The sequence below is a fragment of the Castor canadensis genome, chromosome 10 (genome assembly GCF_047511655.1).
Source record: "Castor canadensis chromosome 10, mCasCan1.hap1v2, whole genome shotgun sequence".
Taxonomy (NCBI): Eukaryota; Metazoa; Chordata; class Mammalia; order Rodentia; family Castoridae; genus Castor; species Castor canadensis.
This window is the reverse complement of record NC_133395.1, coordinates 87,162,484-87,181,400: the sequence shown is the minus strand read 5'-3', so window position 1 is coordinate 87,181,400 and position 18,917 is coordinate 87,162,484. Positions and strand designations below refer to the sequence as shown.

The window sequence follows — 18,917 nt, the reverse complement described above, 5'->3', positions numbered from 1 at the left end:
GCCTCCCACGGCAGAGCCTGCGGTCACAGGGACAGAGGGCGCAGGCCGCCAGAGCTCCGGATGCCAGCGGCAGCTCCCCGTCCCGCTCAAAGGGAGGGAGGGCCGCCGCTGGCGCCCAGTCGCCTGTGCCACCCTCCGGGTCTCAAAGCACTCCTCAGTCAGCTCAAGGACCGGGGCCACCTGGCCTTCGGGGTCACATGGGCTTGGGCACGACGGAAGGGACCGCTTGCCCCCGTGGAACAGACATTCTCCCCGTGGACAACCTCAGGTGCCGGGACCCTCTGCTCCGCCTTGGAAAACCCACCTTCTGCAATGTATGCCCAACGCAATCAGGCCGAGCAGATTGACCCCCTCGGCCCGGCCCCAGTGTGTGATGGGGCTCTGTGCGTGAGGGCTTGCTCTTCCCCACCTACACCAGGCACGGCATCTAACACACACACACACACACACACACACACACACACACACACCACGCAGAGACACCCAGACCACGCACGCACGCACGGGGACGCACCCTCCTCTCCCCCACCCCACACACGAGCAGCCGAAGGACAAGAGGGTATGGCTGGGGCCTGAGCGGGAACAAGCGAAGCCTTGGTTTGCGGCCCCTCGGCCAACTGCATCAGGATTTTTGTCTGGGCTCGGAGGCCAGAGGATCTCTGCCATTTGCTAGCAGGGCCAGGGATGGCAGGAGGGTGGGTACGGGGCTCAGCCAGGGCCAGTTCTGCTGGCACGATCCTGTAGCACGTGGCCGCGTAGCACGGGGCCGGGTCTGAAGGAGGCCAAGCAGGGGCACAAGACCCAGCAGCGGCACAGGGAAGAGGCCCAGGGCACCCAGGAGCAGACGAGACCCGGGAGTCGTGCGTGCTTGGCGTGGCCGCGGGCCCCGTGACGCCCGAGGACTCGAGTGCTCAGCCCCGTGTAGTGGCCGCGAAGGCCTGCCTGGGAGAAACGCCCCGGGAGGCCGGCAGGAACCCGGGATCGGAAGGGATGTGGAGGGGCCCCGGGTCGGAGGAGATGGCTTTGGCTGTGTTTGGTTTTGTTTCTTCTTCCCAAGATCCCGGGTGTGAAAGGGGCCAGAGGTGAAGTCCTGGGCTGGAAAGCCTCACGATTCAGCCCCGCAGCCCCAGGCCCTGAGTGTGGAGGAGGGCGGAGCGGGTCGGCGAAGGGCGCGGCTGCCGTTTTCCTGATGGGCTGGAGGGGCAGTGGCGCTTTCCGGACGAAGAGGACCGGAAGGGTCCCCGAGACCTCCGCTGGGAGCCACGCACCCACCCAAGGATACGGCTCCAGGAGGCGACGGAGGAGGGCGGCTGCTTGCCCTGGCCCGAGCTGTGCGTCCCCCGCCTTGGCCACAGCAGTGGACATTCCCAGAAGAACAAGCGCCCGAGAGCACTGAGAAATTTTCCCCCGAGAAAACTTGACCCTCGTCCTGGCAGCAGGACACCTCGGGAAGAAAGCCACCCAGCGGCCACCTGGGTGAGACCGGCTGCCCGAGCAGGCGCGCGGGGCCTCTGGCCGCTGGCCCCGGGCTGCCAGCCCCCACCCGGACTCCCAGCCGTGCCAGGAGAGCAGCGTGGAGACGCACGCCGGGGCCCTCGGCAGGCTCTTGGGGCTCCCGGAGGCGGCGGCTAGCGTCTACGGCCATACCACCCTGAACGCGCCCGATCTCGTCTGATCTCGGAAGCTAAGCAGGGTCGGGCTTGGTTAGTACTTGGATGGGAGACCGCCTGGGAATACCGGGTGCTGTAGGCTTTTGCTCCTCCCTCCCTCGCTGCTCCTTTTGTCTTCGGGGACTTCGCCACCACCCCCCCACCACCACCACCACCCCCAGCACCACCACCACCACCACCACAACGACCCACCGTGACCACGACCCCGACCCCGTCCGGGCCACCCGCCAGACCCACGCACACCGAATCCTCACAGCTACGTCCCCGAATCCTCTCCCCTCCCCACACTCTCCTGGGGCGCGCGCCCGCGACACGGGTCACCAGCGAGGTTGGTCCCAGGCCACGTTGGGGACCGCTCCCCAACTGCCCTCCAGGCGGGCGGGGAGGGACGTGCGGAAGCCATGAGAAAGTGGGTCCTGCACCCCAGCGGGCCCCACAGCGGGACGCGCCACACCTGGGCTCGCCACAAGGTGGTGCACTGGGTCCAGGGCAAGACGCCAGGGGACAGAGAAGCAGGGAGCCTCAGTCGGGTGCTGCTCCACGTCGCCCTCCGTCGCTCAACCCAAGACAGGGCAGCCAGCGCGCGACCTCTACGTGGGATCCCGCCTCCCACGGCAGAGCCTGCGGTCACAGGGACAGAGGGCGCAGGCCGCCAGAGCTCCGGATGCCAGCGGCAGCTCCCCGTCCCGCTCAAAGGGAGGGAGGGCCGCCGCTGGCGCCCAGTCGCCTGTGCCACCCTCCGGGTCTCAAAGCACTCCTCAGTCAGCTCAAGGACCGGGGCCACCTGGCCTTCGGGGTCACATGGGCTTGGGCACGACGGAAGGGACCGCTTGCCCCCGTGGAACAGACATTCTCCCCGTGGACAACCTCAGGTGCCGGGACCCTCTGCTCCGCCTTGGAAAACCCACCTTCTGCAATGTATGCCCAACGCAATCAGGCCGAGCAGATTGACCCCCTCGGCCCGGCCCCAGTGTGTGATGGGGCTCTGTGCGTGAGGGCTTGCTCTTCCCCACCTACACCAGGCACGGCATCTAACACACACACACACACACACACACACCACGCAGAGACACCCAGACCACGCACGCACGCACGGGGACGCACCCTCCTCTCCCCCACCCCACACACGAGCAGCCGAAGGACAAGAGGGTATGGCTGGGGCCTGAGCGGGAACAAGCGAAGCCTTGGTTTGCGGCCCCTCGGCCAACTGCATCAGGATTTTTGTCTGGGCTCGGAGGCCAGAGGATCTCTGCCATTTGCTAGCAGGGCCAGGGATGGCAGGAGGGTGGGTACGGGGCTCAGCCAGGGCCAGTTCTGCTGGCACGATCCTGTAGCACGTGGCCGCGTAGCACGGGGCCGGGTCTGAAGGAGGCCAAGCAGGGGCACAAGACCCAGCAGCGGCACAGGGAAGAGGCCCAGGGCACCCAGGAGCAGACGAGACCCGGGAGTCGTGCGTGCTTGGCGTGGCCGCGGGCCCCGTGACGCCCGAGGACTCGAGTGCTCAGCCCCGTGTAGTGGCCGCGAAGGCCTGCCTGGGAGAAACGCCCCGGGAGGCCGGCAGGAACCCGGGATCGGAAGGGATGTGGAGGGGCCCCGGGTCGGAGGAGATGGCTTTGGCTGTGTTTGGTTTTGTTTCTTCTTCCCAAGATCCCGGGTGTGAAAGGGGCCAGAGGTGAAGTCCTGGGCTGGAAAGCCTCACGATTCAGCCCCGCAGCCCCAGGCCCTGAGTGTGGAGGAGGGCGGAGCGGGTCGGCGAAGGGCGCGGCTGCCGTTTTCCTGATGGGCTGGAGGGGCAGTGGCGCTTTCCGGACGAAGAGGACCGGAAGGGTCCCCGAGACCTCCGCTGGGAGCCACGCACCCACCCAAGGATACGGCTCCAGGAGGCGACGGAGGAGGGCGGCTGCTTGCCCTGGCCCGAGCTGTGCGTCCCCCGCCTTGGCCACAGCAGTGGACATTCCCAGAAGAACAAGCGCCCGAGAGCACTGAGAAATTTTCCCCCGAGAAAACTTGACCCTCGTCCTGGCAGCAGGACACCTCGGGAAGAAAGCCACCCAGCGGCCACCTGGGCGAGACCGGCTGCCCGAGCAGGCGCGCGGGGCCTCTGGCCGCTGGCCCCGGGCTGCCAGCCCCCACCCGGACTCCCAGCCGTGCCAGGAGAGCAGCGTGGAGACGCACGCCGGGGCCCTCGGCAGGCTCTTGGGGCTCCCGGAGGCGGCGGCTAGCGTCTACGGCCATACCACCCTGAACGCGCCCGATCTCGTCTGATGTCGGAAGCTAAGCAGGGTCGGACCTGGTTAGTACTTGGATGGGAGACCGCCTGGGAATACCGGGTGCTGTAGGCTTTTGCTCCTCCCTCCCTCGCTGCTCCTTTTGTCTTCGGGGACTTCGCCACCACCCCCCCCCCACCACCACCACCCCCAGCACCACCACCACCACCACCACAACGACCCACCGTGACCACGACCCCGACCCCGTCCGGGCCACCCGCCAGACCCACGCACACCGAATCCTCACAGCTACGTCCCCGAATCCTCTCCCCTCCCCACACTCTCCTGGGGCGCGCGCCCGCGACACGGGTCACCAGCGAGGTTGGTCCCAGGCCACGTTGGGGACCGCTCCCCAACTGCCCTCCAGGCGGGCGGGGAGGGACGTGCGGAAGCCATGAGAAAGTGGGTCCTGCACCCCAGCGGGCCCCACAGCGGGACGCGCCACACCTGGGCTCGCCACAAGGTGGTGCACTGGGTCCAGGGCAAGACGCCAGGGGACAGAGAAGCAGGGAGCCTCAGTCGGGTGCTGCTCCACGTCGCCCTCCGTCGCTCAACCCAAGACAGGGCAGCCAGCGCGCGACCTCTACGTGGGATCCCGCCTCCCACGGCAGAGCCTGCGGTCACAGGGACAGAGGGCGCAGGCCGCCAGAGCTCCGGATGCCAGCGGCAGCTCCCCGTCCCGCTCAAAGGGAGGGAGGGCCGCCGCTGGCGCCCAGTCGCCTGTGCCACCCTCCGGGTCTCAAAGCACTCCTCAGTCAGCTCAAGGACCGGGGCCACCTGGCCTTCGGGGTCACATGGGCTTGGGCACGACGGAAGGGACCGCTTGCCCCCGTGGAACAGACATTCTCCCCGTGGACAACCTCAGGTGCCGGGACCCTCTGCTCCGCCTTGGAAAACCCACCTTCTGCAATGTATGCCCAACGCAATCAGGCCGAGCAGATTGACCCCCTCGGCCCGGCCCCAGTGTGTGATGGGGCTCTGTGCGTGAGGGCTTGCTCTTCCCCACCTACACCAGGCACGGCATCTAACACACACACACACACACACACACACCACGCAGAGACACCCAGACCACGCACGCACGCACGGGGACGCACCCTCCTCTCCCCCACCCCACACACGAGCAGCCGAAGGACAAGAGGGTATGGCTGGGGCCTGAGCGGGAACAAGCGAAGCCTTGGTTTGCGGCCCCTCGGCCAACTGCATCAGGATTTTTGTCTGGGCTCGGAGGCCAGAGGATCTCTGCCATTTGCTAGCAGGGCCAGGGATGGCAGGAGGGTGGGTACGGGGCTCAGCCAGGGCCAGTTCTGCTGGCACGATCCTGTAGCACGTGGCCGCGTAGCACGGGGCCGGGTCTGAAGGAGGCCAAGCAGGGGCACAAGACCCAGCAGCGGCACAGGGAAGAGGCCCAGGGCACCCAGGAGCAGACGAGACCCGGGAGTCGTGCGTGCTTGGCGTGGCCGCGGGCCCCGTGACGCCCGAGGACTCGAGTGCTCAGCCCCGTGTAGTGGCCGCGAAGGCCTGCCTGGGAGAAACGCCCCGGGAGGCCGGCAGGAACCCGGGATCGGAAGGGATGTGGAGGGGCCCCGGGTCGGAGGAGATGGCTTTGGCTGTGTTTGGTTTTGTTTCTTCTTCCCAAGATCCCGGGTGTGAAAGGGGCCAGAGGTGAAGTCCTGGGCTGGAAAGCCTCACGATTCAGCCCCGCAGCCCCAGGCCCTGAGTGTGGAGGAGGGCGGAGCGGGTCGGCGAAGGGCGCGGCTGCCGTTTTCCTGATGGGCTGGAGGGGCAGTGGCGCTTTCCGGACGAAGAGGACCGGAAGGGTCCCCGAGACCTCCGCTGGGAGCCACGCACCCACCCAAGGATACGGCTCCAGGAGGCGACGGAGGAGGGCGGCTGCTTGCCCTGGCCCGAGCTGTGCGTCCCCCGCCTTGGCCACAGCAGTGGACATTCCCAGAAGAACAAGCGCCCGAGAGCACTGAGAAATTTTCCCCCGAGAAAACTTGACCCTCGTCCTGGCAGCAGGACACCTCGGGAAGAAAGCCACCCAGCGGCCACCTGGGCGAGACCGGCTGCCCGAGCAGGCGCGCGTGGCCTCTGGCCGCTGGCCCCGGGCTGCCAGCCCCCACCCGGACTCCCAGCCGTGCCAGGAGAGCAGCGTGGAGACGCACGCCGGGGCCCTCGGCAGGCTCTTGGGGCTCCCGGAGGCGGCGGCTAGCGTCTACGGCCATACCACCCTGAACGCGCCCGATCTCGTCTGATCTCGGAAGCTAAGCAGGGTCGGGCCTGGTTAGTACTTGGATGGGAGACCGCCTGGGAATACCGGGTGCTGTAGGCTTTTGCTCCTCCCTCCCTCGCTGCTCCTTTTGTCTTCGGGGACTTCGCCACCACCCCCCCCACCACCACCACCACCCCCAGCACCACCACCACCACCACCACCACAACGACCCACCGTGACCACGACCCCGACCCCGTCCGGGCCACCCGCCAGACCCACGCACACCGAATCCTCACAGCTACGTCCCCGAATCCTCTCCCCTCCCCACACTCTCCTGGGGCGCGCGCCCGCGACACGGGTCACCAGCGAGGTTGGTCCCAGGCCACGTTGGGGACCGCTCCCCAACTGCCCTCCAGGCGGGCGGGGAGGGACGTGCGGAAGCCATGAGAAAGTGGGTCCTGCACCCCAGCGGGCCCCACAGCGGGACGCGCCACACCTGGGCTCGCCACAAGGTGGTGCACTGGGTCCAGGGCAAGACGCCAGGGGCAGAGAAGCAGGGAGCCTCAGTCGGGTGCTGCTCCACGTCGCGCTCCGTCGCTCAACCCAAGACAGGGCAGCCAGCGCGCGACCTCTACGTGGGATCCCGCCTCCCACGGCAGAGCCTGCGGTCACAGGGACAGAGGGCGCAGGCCGCCAGAGCTCCGGATGCCAGCGGCAGCTCCCCGTCCCGCTCAAAGGGAGGGAGGGCCGCCGCTGGCGCCCAGTCGCCTGTGCCACCCTCCGGGTCTCAAAGCACTCCTCAGTCAGCTCAAGGACCGGGGCCACCTGGCCTTCGGGGTCACATGGGCTTGGGCACGACGGAAGGGACCGCTTGCCCCCGTGGAACAGACATTCTCCCCGTGGACAACCTCAGGTGCCGGGACCCTCTGCTCCGCCTTGGAAAACCCACCTTCTGCAATGTATGCCCAACGCAATCAGGCCGAGCAGATTGACCCCCTCGGCCCGGCCCCAGTGTGTGATGGGGCTCTGTGCGTGAGGGCTTGCTCTTCCCCACCTACACCAGGCACGGCATCTAACACACACACACACACACACACACACACACACACACACACCACGCAGAGACACCCAGACCACGCACGCACGCACGGGGACGCACCCTCCTCTCCCCCACCCCACACACGAGCAGCCGAAGGACAAGAGGGTATGGCTGGGGCCTGAGCGGGAACAAGCGAAGCCTTGGTTTGCGGCCCCTCGGCCAACTGCATCAGGATTTTTGTCTGGGCTCGGAGGCCAGAGGATCTCTGCCATTTGCTAGCAGGGCCAGGGATGGCAGGAGGGTGGGTACGGGGCTCAGCCAGGGCCAGTTCTGCTGGCACGATCCTGTAGCACGTGGCCGCGTAGCACGGGGCCGGGTCTGAAGGAGGCCAAGCAGGGGCACAAGACCCAGCAGCGGCACAGGGAAGAGGCCCAGGGCACCCAGGAGCAGACGAGACCCGGGAGTCGTGCGTGCTTGGCGTGGCCGCGGGCCCCGTGACGCCCGAGGACTCGAGTGCTCAGCCCCGTGTAGTGGCCGCGAAGGCCTGCCTGGGAGAAACGCCCCGGGAGGCCGGCAGGAACCCGGGATCGGAAGGGATGTGGAGGGGCCCCGGGTCGGAGGAGATGGCTTTGGCTGTGTTTGGTTTTGTTTCTTCTTCCCAAGATCCCGGGTGTGAAAGGGGCCAGAGGTGAAGTCCTGGGCTGGAAAGCCTCACGATTCAGCCCCGCAGCCCCAGGCCCTGAGTGTGGAGGAGGGCGGAGCGGGTCGGCGAAGGGCGCGGCTGCCGTTTTCCTGATGGGCTGGAGGGGCAGTGGCGCTTTCCGGACGAAGAGGACCGGAAGGGTCCCCGAGACCTCCGCTGGGAGCCACGCACCCACCCAAGGATACGGCTCCAGGAGGCGACGGAGGAGGGCGGCTGCTTGCCCTGGCCCGAGCTGTGCGTCCCCCGCCTTGGCCACAGCAGTGGACATTCCCAGAAGAACAAGCGCCCGAGAGCACTGAGAAATTTTCCCCCGAGAAAACTTGACCCTCGTCCTGGCAGCAGGACACCTCGGGAAGAAAGCCACCCAGCGGCCACCTGGGCGAGACCGGCTGCCCGAGCAGGCGCGCGGGGCCTCTGGCCGCTGGCCCCGGGCTGCCAGCCCCCACCCGGACTCCCAGCCGTGCCAGGAGAGCAGCGTGGAGACGCACGCCGGGGCCCTCGGCAGGCTCTTGGGGCTCCCGGAGGCGGCGGCTAGCGTCTACGGCCATACCACCCTGAACGCGCCCGATCTCGTCTGATCTCGGAAGCTAAGCAGGGTCGGGCTTGGTTAGTACTTGGATGGGAGACCGCCTGGGAATACCGGGTGCTGTAGGCTTTTGCTCCTCCCTCCCTCGCTGCTCCTTTTGTCTTCGGGGACTTCGCCACCACCCCCCCACCACCACCACCACCCCCAGCACCACCACCACCACCACCACAACGACCCACCGTGACCACGACCCCGACCCCGTCCGGGCCACCCGCCAGACCCACGCACACCGAATCCTCACAGCTACGTCCCCGAATCCTCTCCCCTCCCCACACTCTCCTGGGGCGCGCGCCCGTGACACGGGTCACCAGCGAGGTTGGTCCCAGGCCACGTTGGGGACCGCTCCCCAACTGCCCTCCAGGCGGGCGGGGAGGGACGTGCGGAAGCCATGAGAAAGTGGGTCCTGCACCCCAGCGGGCCCCACAGCGGGACGCGCCACACCTGGGCTCGCCACAAGGTGGTGCACTGGGTCCAGGGCAAGACGCCAGGGGACAGAGAAGCAGGGAGCCTCAGTCGGGTGCTGCTCCACGTCGTGCTCCGTCGCTCAACCCAAGACAGGGCAGCCAGCGCGCGACCTCTACGTGGGATCCCGCCTCCCACGGCAGAGCCTGCGGTCACAGGGACAGAGGGCGCAGGCCGCCAGAGCTCCGGATGCCAGCGGCAGCTCCCCGTCCCGCTCAAAGGGAGGGAGGGCCGCCGCTGGCGCCCAGTCGCCTGTGCCACCCTCCGGGTCTCAAAGCACTCCTCAGTCAGCTCAAGGACCGGGGCCACCTGGCCTTCGGGGTCACATGGGCTTGGGCACGACGGAAGGGACCGCTTGCCCCCGTGGAACAGACATTCTCCCCGTGGACAACCTCAGGTGCCGGGACCCTCTGCTCCGCCTTGGAAAACCCACCTTCTGCAATGTATGATCAACGCAATCAGGCCGAGCAGATTGACCCCCTCGGCCCGGCCCCAGTGTGTGATGGGACTCTGTGCGTGAGGGCTTGCTCTTCCCCACCTACACCAGGCACGGCATCTAACACACACACACACACACACACACACACACACACACACACACCACGCAGAGACACCCAGACCACGCACGCACGCACGGGGACGCACCCTCCTCTCCCCCACCCCACACACGAGCAGCCGAAGGACAAGAGGGTATGGCTGGGGCCTGAGCGGGAACAAGCGAAGCCTTGGTTTGCGGCCCCTCGGCCAACTGCATCAGGATTTTTGTCTGGGCTCGGAGGCCAGAGGATCTCTGCCATTTGCTAGCAGGGCCAGGGATGGCAGGAGGGTGGGTACGGGGCTCAGCCAGGGCCAGTTCTGCTGGCACGATCCTGTAGCACGTGGCCGCGTAGCACGGGGCCGGGTCTGAAGGAGGCCAAGCAGGGGCACAAGACCCAGCAGCGGCACAGGGAAGAGGCCCAGGGCACCCAGGAGCAGACGAGACCCGGGAGTCGTGCGTGCTTGGCGTGGCCGCGGGCCCCGTGACGCCCGAGGACTCGAGTGCTCAGCCCCGTGTAGTGGCCGCGAAGGCCTGCCTGGGAGAAACGCCCCGGGAGGCCGGCAGGAACCCGGGATCGGAAGGGATGTGGAGGGGCCCCGGGTCGGAGGAGATGGCTTTGGCTGTGTTTGGTTTTGTTTCTTCTTCCCAAGATCCCGGGTGTGAAAGGGGCCAGAGGTGAAGTCCTGGGCTGGAAAGCCTCACGATTCAGCCCCGCAGCCCCAGGCCCTGAGTGTGGAGGAGGGCGGAGCGGGTCGGCGAAGGGCGCGGCTGCCGTTTTCCTGATGGGCTGGAGGGGCAGTGGCGCTTTCCGGACGAAGAGGACCGGAAGGGTCCCCGAGACCTCCGCTGGGAGCCACGCACCCACCCAAGGATACGGCTCCAGGAGGCGACGGAGGAGGGCGGCTGCTTGCCCTGGCCCGAGCTGTGCGTCCCCCGCCTTGGCCACAGCAGTGGACATTCCCAGAAGAACAAGCGCCCGAGAGCACTGAGAAATTTTCCCCCGAGAAAACTTGACCCTCGTCCTGGCAGCAGGACACCTCGGGAAGAAAGCCACCCAGCGGCCACCTGGGCGAGACCGGCTGCCCGAGCAGGCGCGCGGGGCCTCTGGCCGCTGGCCCCGGGCTGCCAGCCCCCACCCGGACTCCCAGCCGTGCCAGGAGAGCAGCGTGGAGACGCACGCCGGGGCCCTCGGCAGGCTCTTGGGGCTCCCGGAGGCGGCGGCTAGCGTCTACGGCCATACCACCCTGAACGCGCCCGATCTCGTCTGATGTCGGAAGCTAAGCAGGGTCGGACCTGGTTAGTACTTGGATGGGAGACCGCCTGGGAATACCGGGTGCTGTAGGCTTTTGCTCCTCCCTCCCTCGCTGCTCCTTTTGTCTTCGGGGACTTCGCCACCACCCCCCCCCCCACCACCACCACCCCCAGCACCACCACCACCACCACCACAACGACCCACCGTGACCACGACCCCGACCCCGTCCGGGCCACCCGCCAGACCCACGCACACCGAATCCTCACAGCTACGTCCCCGAATCCTCTCCCCTCCCCACACTCTCCTGGGGCGCGCGCCCGCGACACGGGTCACCAGCGAGGTTGGTCCCAGGCCACGTTGGGGACCGCTCCCCAACTGCCCTCCAGGCGGGCGGGGAGGGACGTGCGGAAGCCATGAGAAAGTGGGTCCTGCACCCCAGCGGGCCCCACAGCGGGACGCGCCACACCTGGGCTCGCCACAAGGTGGTGCACTGGGTCCAGGGCAAGACGCCAGGGGACAGAGAAGCAGGGAGCCTCAGTCGGGTGCTGCTCCACGTCGCCCTCCGTCGCTCAACCCAAGACAGGGCAGCCAGCGCGCGACCTCTACGTGGGATCCCGCCTCCCACGGCAGAGCCTGCGGTCACAGGGACAGAGGGCGCAGGCCGCCAGAGCTCCGGATGCCAGCGGCAGCTCCCCGTCCCGCTCAAAGGGAGGGAGGGCCGCCGCTGGCGCCCAGTCGCCTGTGCCACCCTCCGGGTCTCAAAGCACTCCTCAGTCAGCTCAAGGACCGGGGCCACCTGGCCTTCGGGGTCACATGGGCTTGGGCACGACGGAAGGGACCGCTTGCCCCCGTGGAACAGACATTCTCCCCGTGGACAACCTCAGGTGCCGGGACCCTCTGCTCCGCCTTGGAAAACCCACCTTCTGCAATGTATGCCCAACGCAATCAGGCCGAGCAGATTGACCCCCTCGGCCCGGCCCCAGTGTGTGATGGGGCTCTGTGCGTGAGGGCTTGCTCTTCCCCACCTACACCAGGCACGGCATCTAACACACACACACACACACACACACACCACGCAGAGACACCCAGACCACGCACGCACGCACGGGGACGCACCCTCCTCTCCCCCACCCCACACACGAGCAGCCGAAGGACAAGAGGGTATGGCTGGGGCCTGAGCGGGAACAAGCGAAGCCTTGGTTTGCGGCCCCTCGGCCAACTGCATCAGGATTTTTGTCTGGGCTCGGAGGCCAGAGGATCTCTGCCATTTGCTAGCAGGGCCAGGGATGGCAGGAGGGTGGGTACGGGGCTCAGCCAGGGCCAGTTCTGCTGGCACGATCCTGTAGCACGTGGCCGCGTAGCACGGGGCCGGGTCTGAAGGAGGCCAAGCAGGGGCACAAGACCCAGCAGCGGCACAGGGAAGAGGCCCAGGGCACCCAGGAGCAGACGAGACCCGGGAGTCGTGCGTGCTTGGCGTGGCCGCGGGCCCCGTGACGCCCGAGGACTCGAGTGCTCAGCCCCGTGTAGTGGCCGCGAAGGCCTGCCTGGGAGAAACGCCCCGGGAGGCCGGCAGGAACCCGGGATCGGAAGGGATGTGGAGGGGCCCCGGGTCGGAGGAGATGGCTTTGGCTGTGTTTGGTTTTGTTTCTTCTTCCCAAGATCCCGGGTGTGAAAGGGGCCAGAGGTGAAGTCCTGGGCTGGAAAGCCTCACGATTCAGCCCCGCAGCCCCAGGCCCTGAGTGTGGAGGAGGGCGGAGCGGGTCGGCGAAGGGCGCGGCTGCCGTTTTCCTGATGGGCTGGAGGGGCAGTGGCGCTTTCCGGACGAAGAGGACCGGAAGGGTCCCCGAGACCTCCGCTGGGAGCCACGCACCCACCCAAGGATACGGCTCCAGGAGGCGACGGAGGAGGGCGGCTGCTTGCCCTGGCCCGAGCTGTGCGTCCCCCGCCTTGGCCACAGCAGTGGACATTCCCAGAAGAACAAGCGCCCGAGAGCACTGAGAAATTTTCCCCCGAGAAAACTTGACCCTCGTCCTGGCAGCAGGACACCTCGGGAAGAAAGCCAGCCAGCGGCCACCTGGGCGAGACCGGCTGCCCGAGCAGGCGCGCGTGGCCTCTGGCCGCTGGCCCCGGGCTGCCAGCCCCCACCCGGACTCCCAGCCGTGCCAGGAGAGCAGCGTGGAGACGCACGCCGGGGCCCTCGGCAGGCTCTTGGGGCTCCCGGAGGCGGCGGCTAGCGTCTACGGCCATACCACCCTGAACGCGCCCGATCTCGTCTGATCTCGGAAGCTAAGCAGGGTCGGGCCTGGTTAGTACTTGGATGGGAGACCGCCTGGGAATACCGGGTGCTGTAGGCTTTTGCTCCTCCCTCCCTCGCTGCTCCTTTTGTCTTCGGGGACTTCGCCACCACCCCCCCCCACCACCACCACCACCCCCAGCACCACCACCACCACCACCACCACAACGACCCACCGTGACCACGACCCCGACCCCGTCCGGGCCACCCGCCAGACCCACGCACACCGAATCCTCACAGCTACGTCCCCGAATCCTCTCCCCTCCCCACACTCTCCTGGGGCGCGCGCCCGCGACACGGGTCACCAGCGAGGTTGGTCCCAGGCCACGTTGGGGACCGCTCCCCAACTGCCCTCCAGGCGGGCGGGGAGGGACGTGCGGAAGCCATGAGAAAGTGGGTCCTGCACCCCAGCGGGCCCCACAGCGGGACGCGCCACACCTGGGCTCGCCACAAGGTGGTGCACTGGGTCCAGGGCAAGACGCCAGGGGACAGAGAAGCAGGGAGCCTCAGTCGGGTGCTGCTCCACGTCGCGCTCCGTCGCTCAACCCAAGACAGGGCAGCCAGCGCGCGACCTCTACGTGGGATCCCGCCTCCCACGGCAGAGCCTGCGGTCACAGGGACAGAGGGCGCAGGCCGCCAGAGCTCCGGATGCCAGCGGCAGCTCCCCGTCCCGCTCAAAGGGAGGGAGGGCCGCCGCTGGCGCCCAGTCGCCTGTGCCACCCTCCGGGTCTCAAAGCACTCCTCAGTCAGCTCAAGGACCGGGGCCACCTGGCCTTCGGGGTCACATGGGCTTGGGCACGACGGAAGGGACCGCTTGCCCCCGTGGAACAGACATTCTCCCCGTGGACAACCTCAGGTGCCGGGACCCTCTGCTCCGCCTTGGAAAACCCACCTTCTGCAATGTATGCCCAACGCAATCAGGCCGAGCAGATTGACCCCCTCGGCCCGGCCCCAGTGTGTGATGGGGCTCTGTGCGTGAGGGCTTGCTCTTCCCCACCTACACCAGGCACGGCATCTAACACACACACACACACACACACACACACCACGCAGAGACACCCAGACCACGCACGCACGCACGGGGACGCACCCTCCTCTCCCCCACCCCACACACGAGCAGCCGAAGGACAAGAGGGTATGGCTGGGGCCTGAGCGGGAACAAGCGAAGCCTTGGTTTGCGGCCCCTCGGCCAACTGCATCAGGATTTTTGTCTGGGCTCGGAGGCCAGAGGATCTCTGCCATTTGCTAGCAGGGCCAGGGATGGCAGGAGGGTGGGTACGGGGCTCAGCCAGGGCCAGTTCTGCTGGCACGATCCTGTAGCACGTGGCCGCGTAGCACGGGGCCGGGTCTGAAGGAGGCCAAGCAGGGGCACAAGACCCAGCAGCGGCACAGGGAAGAGGCCCAGGGCACCCAGGAGCAGACGAGACCCGGGAGTCGTGCGTGCTTGGCGTGGCCGCGGGCCCCGTGACGCCCGAGGACTCGAGTGCTCAGCCCCGTGTAGTGGCCGCGAAGGCCTGCCTGGGAGAAACGCCCCGGGAGGCCGGCAGGAACCCGGGATCGGAAGGGATGTGGAGGGGCCCCGGGTCGGAGGAGATGGCTTTGGCTGTGTTTGGTTTTGTTTCTTCTTCCCAAGATCCCGGGTGTGAAAGGGGCCAGAGGTGAAGTCCTGGGCTGGAAAGCCTCACGATTCAGCCCCGCAGCCCCAGGCCCTGAGTGTGGAGGAGGGCGGAGCGGGTCGGCGAAGGGCGCGGCTGCCGTTTTCCTGATGGGCTGGAGGGGCAGTGGCGCTTTCCGGACGAAGAGGACCGGAAGGGTCCCCGAGACCTCCGCTGGGAGCCACGCACCCACCCAAGGATACGGCTCCAGGAGGCGACGGAGGAGGGCGGCTGCTTGCCCTGGCCCGAGCTGTGCGTCCCCCGCCTTGGCCACAGCAGTGGACATTCCCAGAAGAACAAGCGCCCGAGAGCACTGAGAAATTTTCCCCCGAGAAAACTTGACCCTCGTCCTGGCAGCAGGACACCTCGGGAAGAAAGCCACCCAGCGGCCACCTGGGCGAGACCGGCTGCCCGAGCAGGCGCGCGGGGCCTCTGGCCGCTGGCCCCGGGCTGCCAGCCCCCACCCGGACTCCCAGCCGTGCCAGGAGAGCAGCGTGCAGACGCACGCCGGGGCCCTCGGCAGGCTCTTGGGGCTCCCGGAGGCGGCGGCTAGCGTCTACGGCCATACCACCCTGAACGCGCCCGATCTCGTCTGATCTCGGAAGCTAAGCAGGGTCGGGCCTGGTTAGTACTTGGATGGGAGACCGCCTGGGAATACCGGGTGCTGTAGGCTTTTGCTCCTCCCTCCCTCGCTGCTCCTTTTGTCTTCGGGGACTTCGCCACCACCCCCCCCCACCACCACCACCACCCCCAGCACCACCACCACCACCACAACGACCCACCGTGACCACGACCCCGACCCCGTCCGGGCCACCCGCCAGACCCACGCACACCGAATCCTCACAGCTACGTCCCCGAATCCTCTCCCCTCCCCACACTCTCCTGGGGCGCGCGCCCGCGACACGGGTCACCAGCGAGGTTGGTCCCAGGCCACGTTGGGGACCGCTCCCCAACTGCCCTCCAGGCGGGCGGGGAGGGACGTGCGGAAGCCATGAGAAAGTGGGTCCTGCACCCCAGCGGGCCCCACAGCGGGACGCGCCACACCTGGGCTCGCCACAAGGTGGTGCACTGGGTCCAGGGCAAGACGCCAGGGGACAGAGAAGCAGGGAGCCTCAGTCGGGTGCTGCTCCACGTCGCGCTCCGTCGCTCAACCCAAGACAGGGCAGCCAGCGCGCGACCTCTACGTGGGATCCCGCCTCCCACGGCAGAGCCTGCGGTCACAGGGACAGAGGGCGCAGGCCGCCAGAGCTCCGGATGCCAGCGGCAGCTCCCCGTCCCGCTCAAAGGGAGGGAGGGCCGCCGCTGGCGCCCAGTCGCCTGTGCCACCCTCCGGGTCTCAAAGCACTCCTCAGTCAGCTCAAGGACCGGGGCCACCTGGCCTTCGGGGTCACATGGGCTTGGGCACGACGGAAGGGACCGCTTGCCCCCGTGGAACAGACATTCTCCCCGTGGACAACCTCAGGTGCCGGGACCCTCTGCTCCGCCTTGGAAAACCCACCTTCTGCAATGTATGCCCAACGCAATCAGGCCGAGCAGATTGACCCCCTCGGCCCGGCCCCAGTGTGTGATGGGGCTCTGTGCGTGAGGGCTTGCTCTTCCCCACCTACACCAGGCACGGCATCTAACACACACACACACACACACACACACACACACACCACGCAGAGACACCCAGACCACGCACGCACGCACGGGGACGCACCCTCCTCTCCCCCACCCCACACACGAGCAGCCGAAGGACAAGAGGGTATGGCTGGGGCCTGAGCGGGAACAAGCGAAGCCTTGGTTTGCGGCCCCTCGGCCAACTGCATCAGGATTTTTGTCTGGGCTCGGAGGCCAGAGGATCTCTGCCATTTGCTAGCAGGGCCAGGGATGGCAGGAGGGTGGGTACGGGGCTCAGCCAGGGCCAGTTCTGCTGGCACGATCCTGTAGCACGTGGCCGCGTAGCACGGGGCCGGGTCTGAAGGAGGCCAAGCAGGGGCACAAGACCCAGCAGCGGCACAGGGAAGAGGCCCAGGGCACCCAGGAGCAGACGAGACCCGGGAGTCGTGCGTGCTTGGCGTGGCCGCGGGCCCCGTGACGCCCGAGGACTCGAGTGCTCAGCCCCGTGTAGTGGCCGCGAAGGCCTGCCTGGGAGAAACGCCCCGGGAGGCCGGCAGGAACCCGGGATCGGAAGGGATGTGGAGGGGCCCCGGGTCGGAGGAGATGGCTTTGGCTGTGTTTGGTTTTGTTTCTTCTTCCCAAGATCCCGGGTGTGAAAGGGGCCAGAGGTGAAGTCCTGGGCTGGAAAGCCTCACGATTCAGCCCCGCAGCCCCAGGCCCTGAGTGTGGAGGAGGGCGGAGCGGGTCGGCGAAGGGCGCGGCTGCCGTTTTCCTGATGGGCTGGAGGGGCAGTGGCGCTTTCCGGACGAAGAGGACCGGAAGGGTCCCCGAGACCTCCGCTGGGAGCCACGCACCCACCCAAGGATACGGCTCCAGGAGGCGACGGAGGAGGGCGGCTGCTTGCCCTGGCCCGAGCTGTGCGTCCCCCGCCTTGGCCACAGCAGTGGACATTCCCAGAAGAACAAGCGCCCGAGAGCACTGAGAAATTTTCCCCCGAGAAAACTTGACCCTCGTCCTGGCAGCAGGACACCTCGGGAAGAAAGCCACCCAGCGGCCACCTGGGCGAGACCGGCTGCCCGAGCAGGCGCGCGGGGCCTCTGGCCGCTGGCCCCGGGCTGCCAGCCCCCACCCGGACTCCCAGCCGTGCCAGGAGAGCAGCGTGGAGACGCACGCCGGGGCCCTCGGCAGGCTCTTGGGGCTCCCGGAGGCGGCGGCTAGCGTCTACGGCCATACCACCCTGAACGCGCCCGATCTCGTCTGATGTCGGAAGCTAAGCAGGGTCGGACCTGGTTAGTACTTGGATGGGAGACCGCCTGGGAATACCGGGTGCTGTAGGCTTTTGCTCCTCCCTCCCTCGCTGCTCCTTTTGTCTTCGGGGACTTCGCCACCACCCCCCCCCCCACCACCACCACCCCCAGCACCACCACCACCACCACCACAACGACCCACCGTGACCACGACCCCGACCCCGTCCGGGCCACCCGCCAGACCCACGCACACCGAATCCTCACAGCTACATCCCCGAATCCTCTCCCCTCCCCACACTCTCCTGGGGCGCGCGCCCGCGACACGGGTCACCAGCGAGGTTGGTCCCAGGCCACGTTGGGGACCGCTCCCCAACTGCCCTCCAGGCGGGCGGGGAGGGACGTGCGGAAGCCATGAGAAAGTGGGTCCTGCACCCCAGCGGGCCCCACAGCGGGACGCGCCACACCTGGGCTCGCCACAAGGTGGTGCACTGGGTCCAGGGCAAGACGCCAGGGGACAGAGAAGCAGGGAGCCTCAGTCGGGTGCTGCTCCACGTCGCCCTCCGTCGCTCAACCCAAGACAGGGCAGCCAGCGCGCGACCTCTACGTGGGATCCCGCCTCCCACGGCAGAGCCTGCGGTCACAGGGACAGAGGGCGCAGGCCGCCAGAGCTCCGGATGCCAGCGGCAGCTCCCCGTCCCGCTCAAAGGGAGGGAGGGCCGCCGCTGGCGCCCAGTCGCCTGTGCCACCCTCCGGGTCTCAAAGCACTCCTCAGTCAGCTCAAGGACCGGGGCCACCTGGCCTTCGGGGTCACATGGGCTTGGGCACGACGGAAGGGACCGCTTGCCCCCGTGGAACAGACATTCTCCCCGTGGACAACCTCAGGTGCCGGGACCCTCTGCTCCGCCTTGGAAAACCCACCTTCTGCAATGTATGCCCAACGCAATCAGGCCGAGCAGATTGACCCCCTCGGCCCGGCCCCAGTGTGTGATGGGGCTCTGTGCGTGAGGGCTTGCTCTTCCCCACCTACACCAGGCACGGCATCTAACACACACACACACACACACACACACCACGCAGAGACACCCAGACCACGCACGCACGCACGGGGACGCACCCTCCTCTCCCCCACCCCACACACGAGCAGCCGAAGGACAAGAGGGTATGGCTGGGGCCTGAGCGGGAACAAGCGAAGCCTTGGTTTGCGGCCCCTCGGCCAACTGCATCAGGATTTTTGTCTGGGCTCGGAGGCCAGAGGATCTCTGCCATTTGCTAGCAGGGCCAGGGATGGCAGGAGGGTGGGTACGGGGCTCAGCCAGGGCCAGTTCTGCTGGCACGATCCTGTAGCACGTGGCCGCGTAGCACGGGGCCGGGTCTGAAGGAGGCCAAGC

At 67.7% G+C, this 18,917-nt stretch overlaps 8 non-coding genes across 8 annotated transcripts; all 8 read left to right on the top strand.

The window, feature by feature from the left end:
• The first annotated feature begins 1,633 nt into the window (after positions 1 to 1,633).
• Positions 1,634 to 1,752, top strand: LOC141412556 (5S ribosomal RNA). Its single transcript, XR_012437398.1, has one exon. It is a non-coding gene; the product is annotated as a 5S ribosomal RNA (ribosomal RNA).
• A 2,141-nt stretch (positions 1,753 to 3,893) lies between these two features.
• Positions 3,894 to 4,012, top strand: LOC141412936 (5S ribosomal RNA). Its single transcript, XR_012437778.1, has one exon. It is a non-coding gene; the product is annotated as a 5S ribosomal RNA (ribosomal RNA).
• Positions 4,013 to 6,153: 2,141 nt separating this feature from the next.
• LOC141413453 (5S ribosomal RNA) lies at positions 6,154 to 6,272 on the top strand. Its single transcript, XR_012438245.1, has one exon. It is a non-coding gene; the product is annotated as a 5S ribosomal RNA (ribosomal RNA).
• A 2,158-nt stretch (positions 6,273 to 8,430) lies between these two features.
• LOC141412555 (5S ribosomal RNA) lies at positions 8,431 to 8,549 on the top strand. Its single transcript, XR_012437397.1, has one exon. It is a non-coding gene; the product is annotated as a 5S ribosomal RNA (ribosomal RNA).
• A 2,157-nt stretch (positions 8,550 to 10,706) lies between these two features.
• On the top strand, positions 10,707 to 10,825 carry LOC141412935 (5S ribosomal RNA). The gene has a single exon (XR_012437777.1). It is a non-coding gene; the product is annotated as a 5S ribosomal RNA (ribosomal RNA).
• A 2,142-nt stretch (positions 10,826 to 12,967) lies between these two features.
• Positions 12,968 to 13,086, top strand: LOC141413452 (5S ribosomal RNA). The gene has a single exon (XR_012438244.1). It is a non-coding gene; the product is annotated as a 5S ribosomal RNA (ribosomal RNA).
• Positions 13,087 to 15,234: 2,148 nt separating this feature from the next.
• On the top strand, positions 15,235 to 15,353 carry LOC141413451 (5S ribosomal RNA). The gene has a single exon (XR_012438243.1). It is a non-coding gene; the product is annotated as a 5S ribosomal RNA (ribosomal RNA).
• A 2,148-nt stretch (positions 15,354 to 17,501) lies between these two features.
• LOC141412934 (5S ribosomal RNA) lies at positions 17,502 to 17,620 on the top strand. Its single transcript, XR_012437776.1, has one exon. It is a non-coding gene; the product is annotated as a 5S ribosomal RNA (ribosomal RNA).
• The last annotated feature ends 1,297 nt before the right edge of the window (positions 17,621 to 18,917 follow it).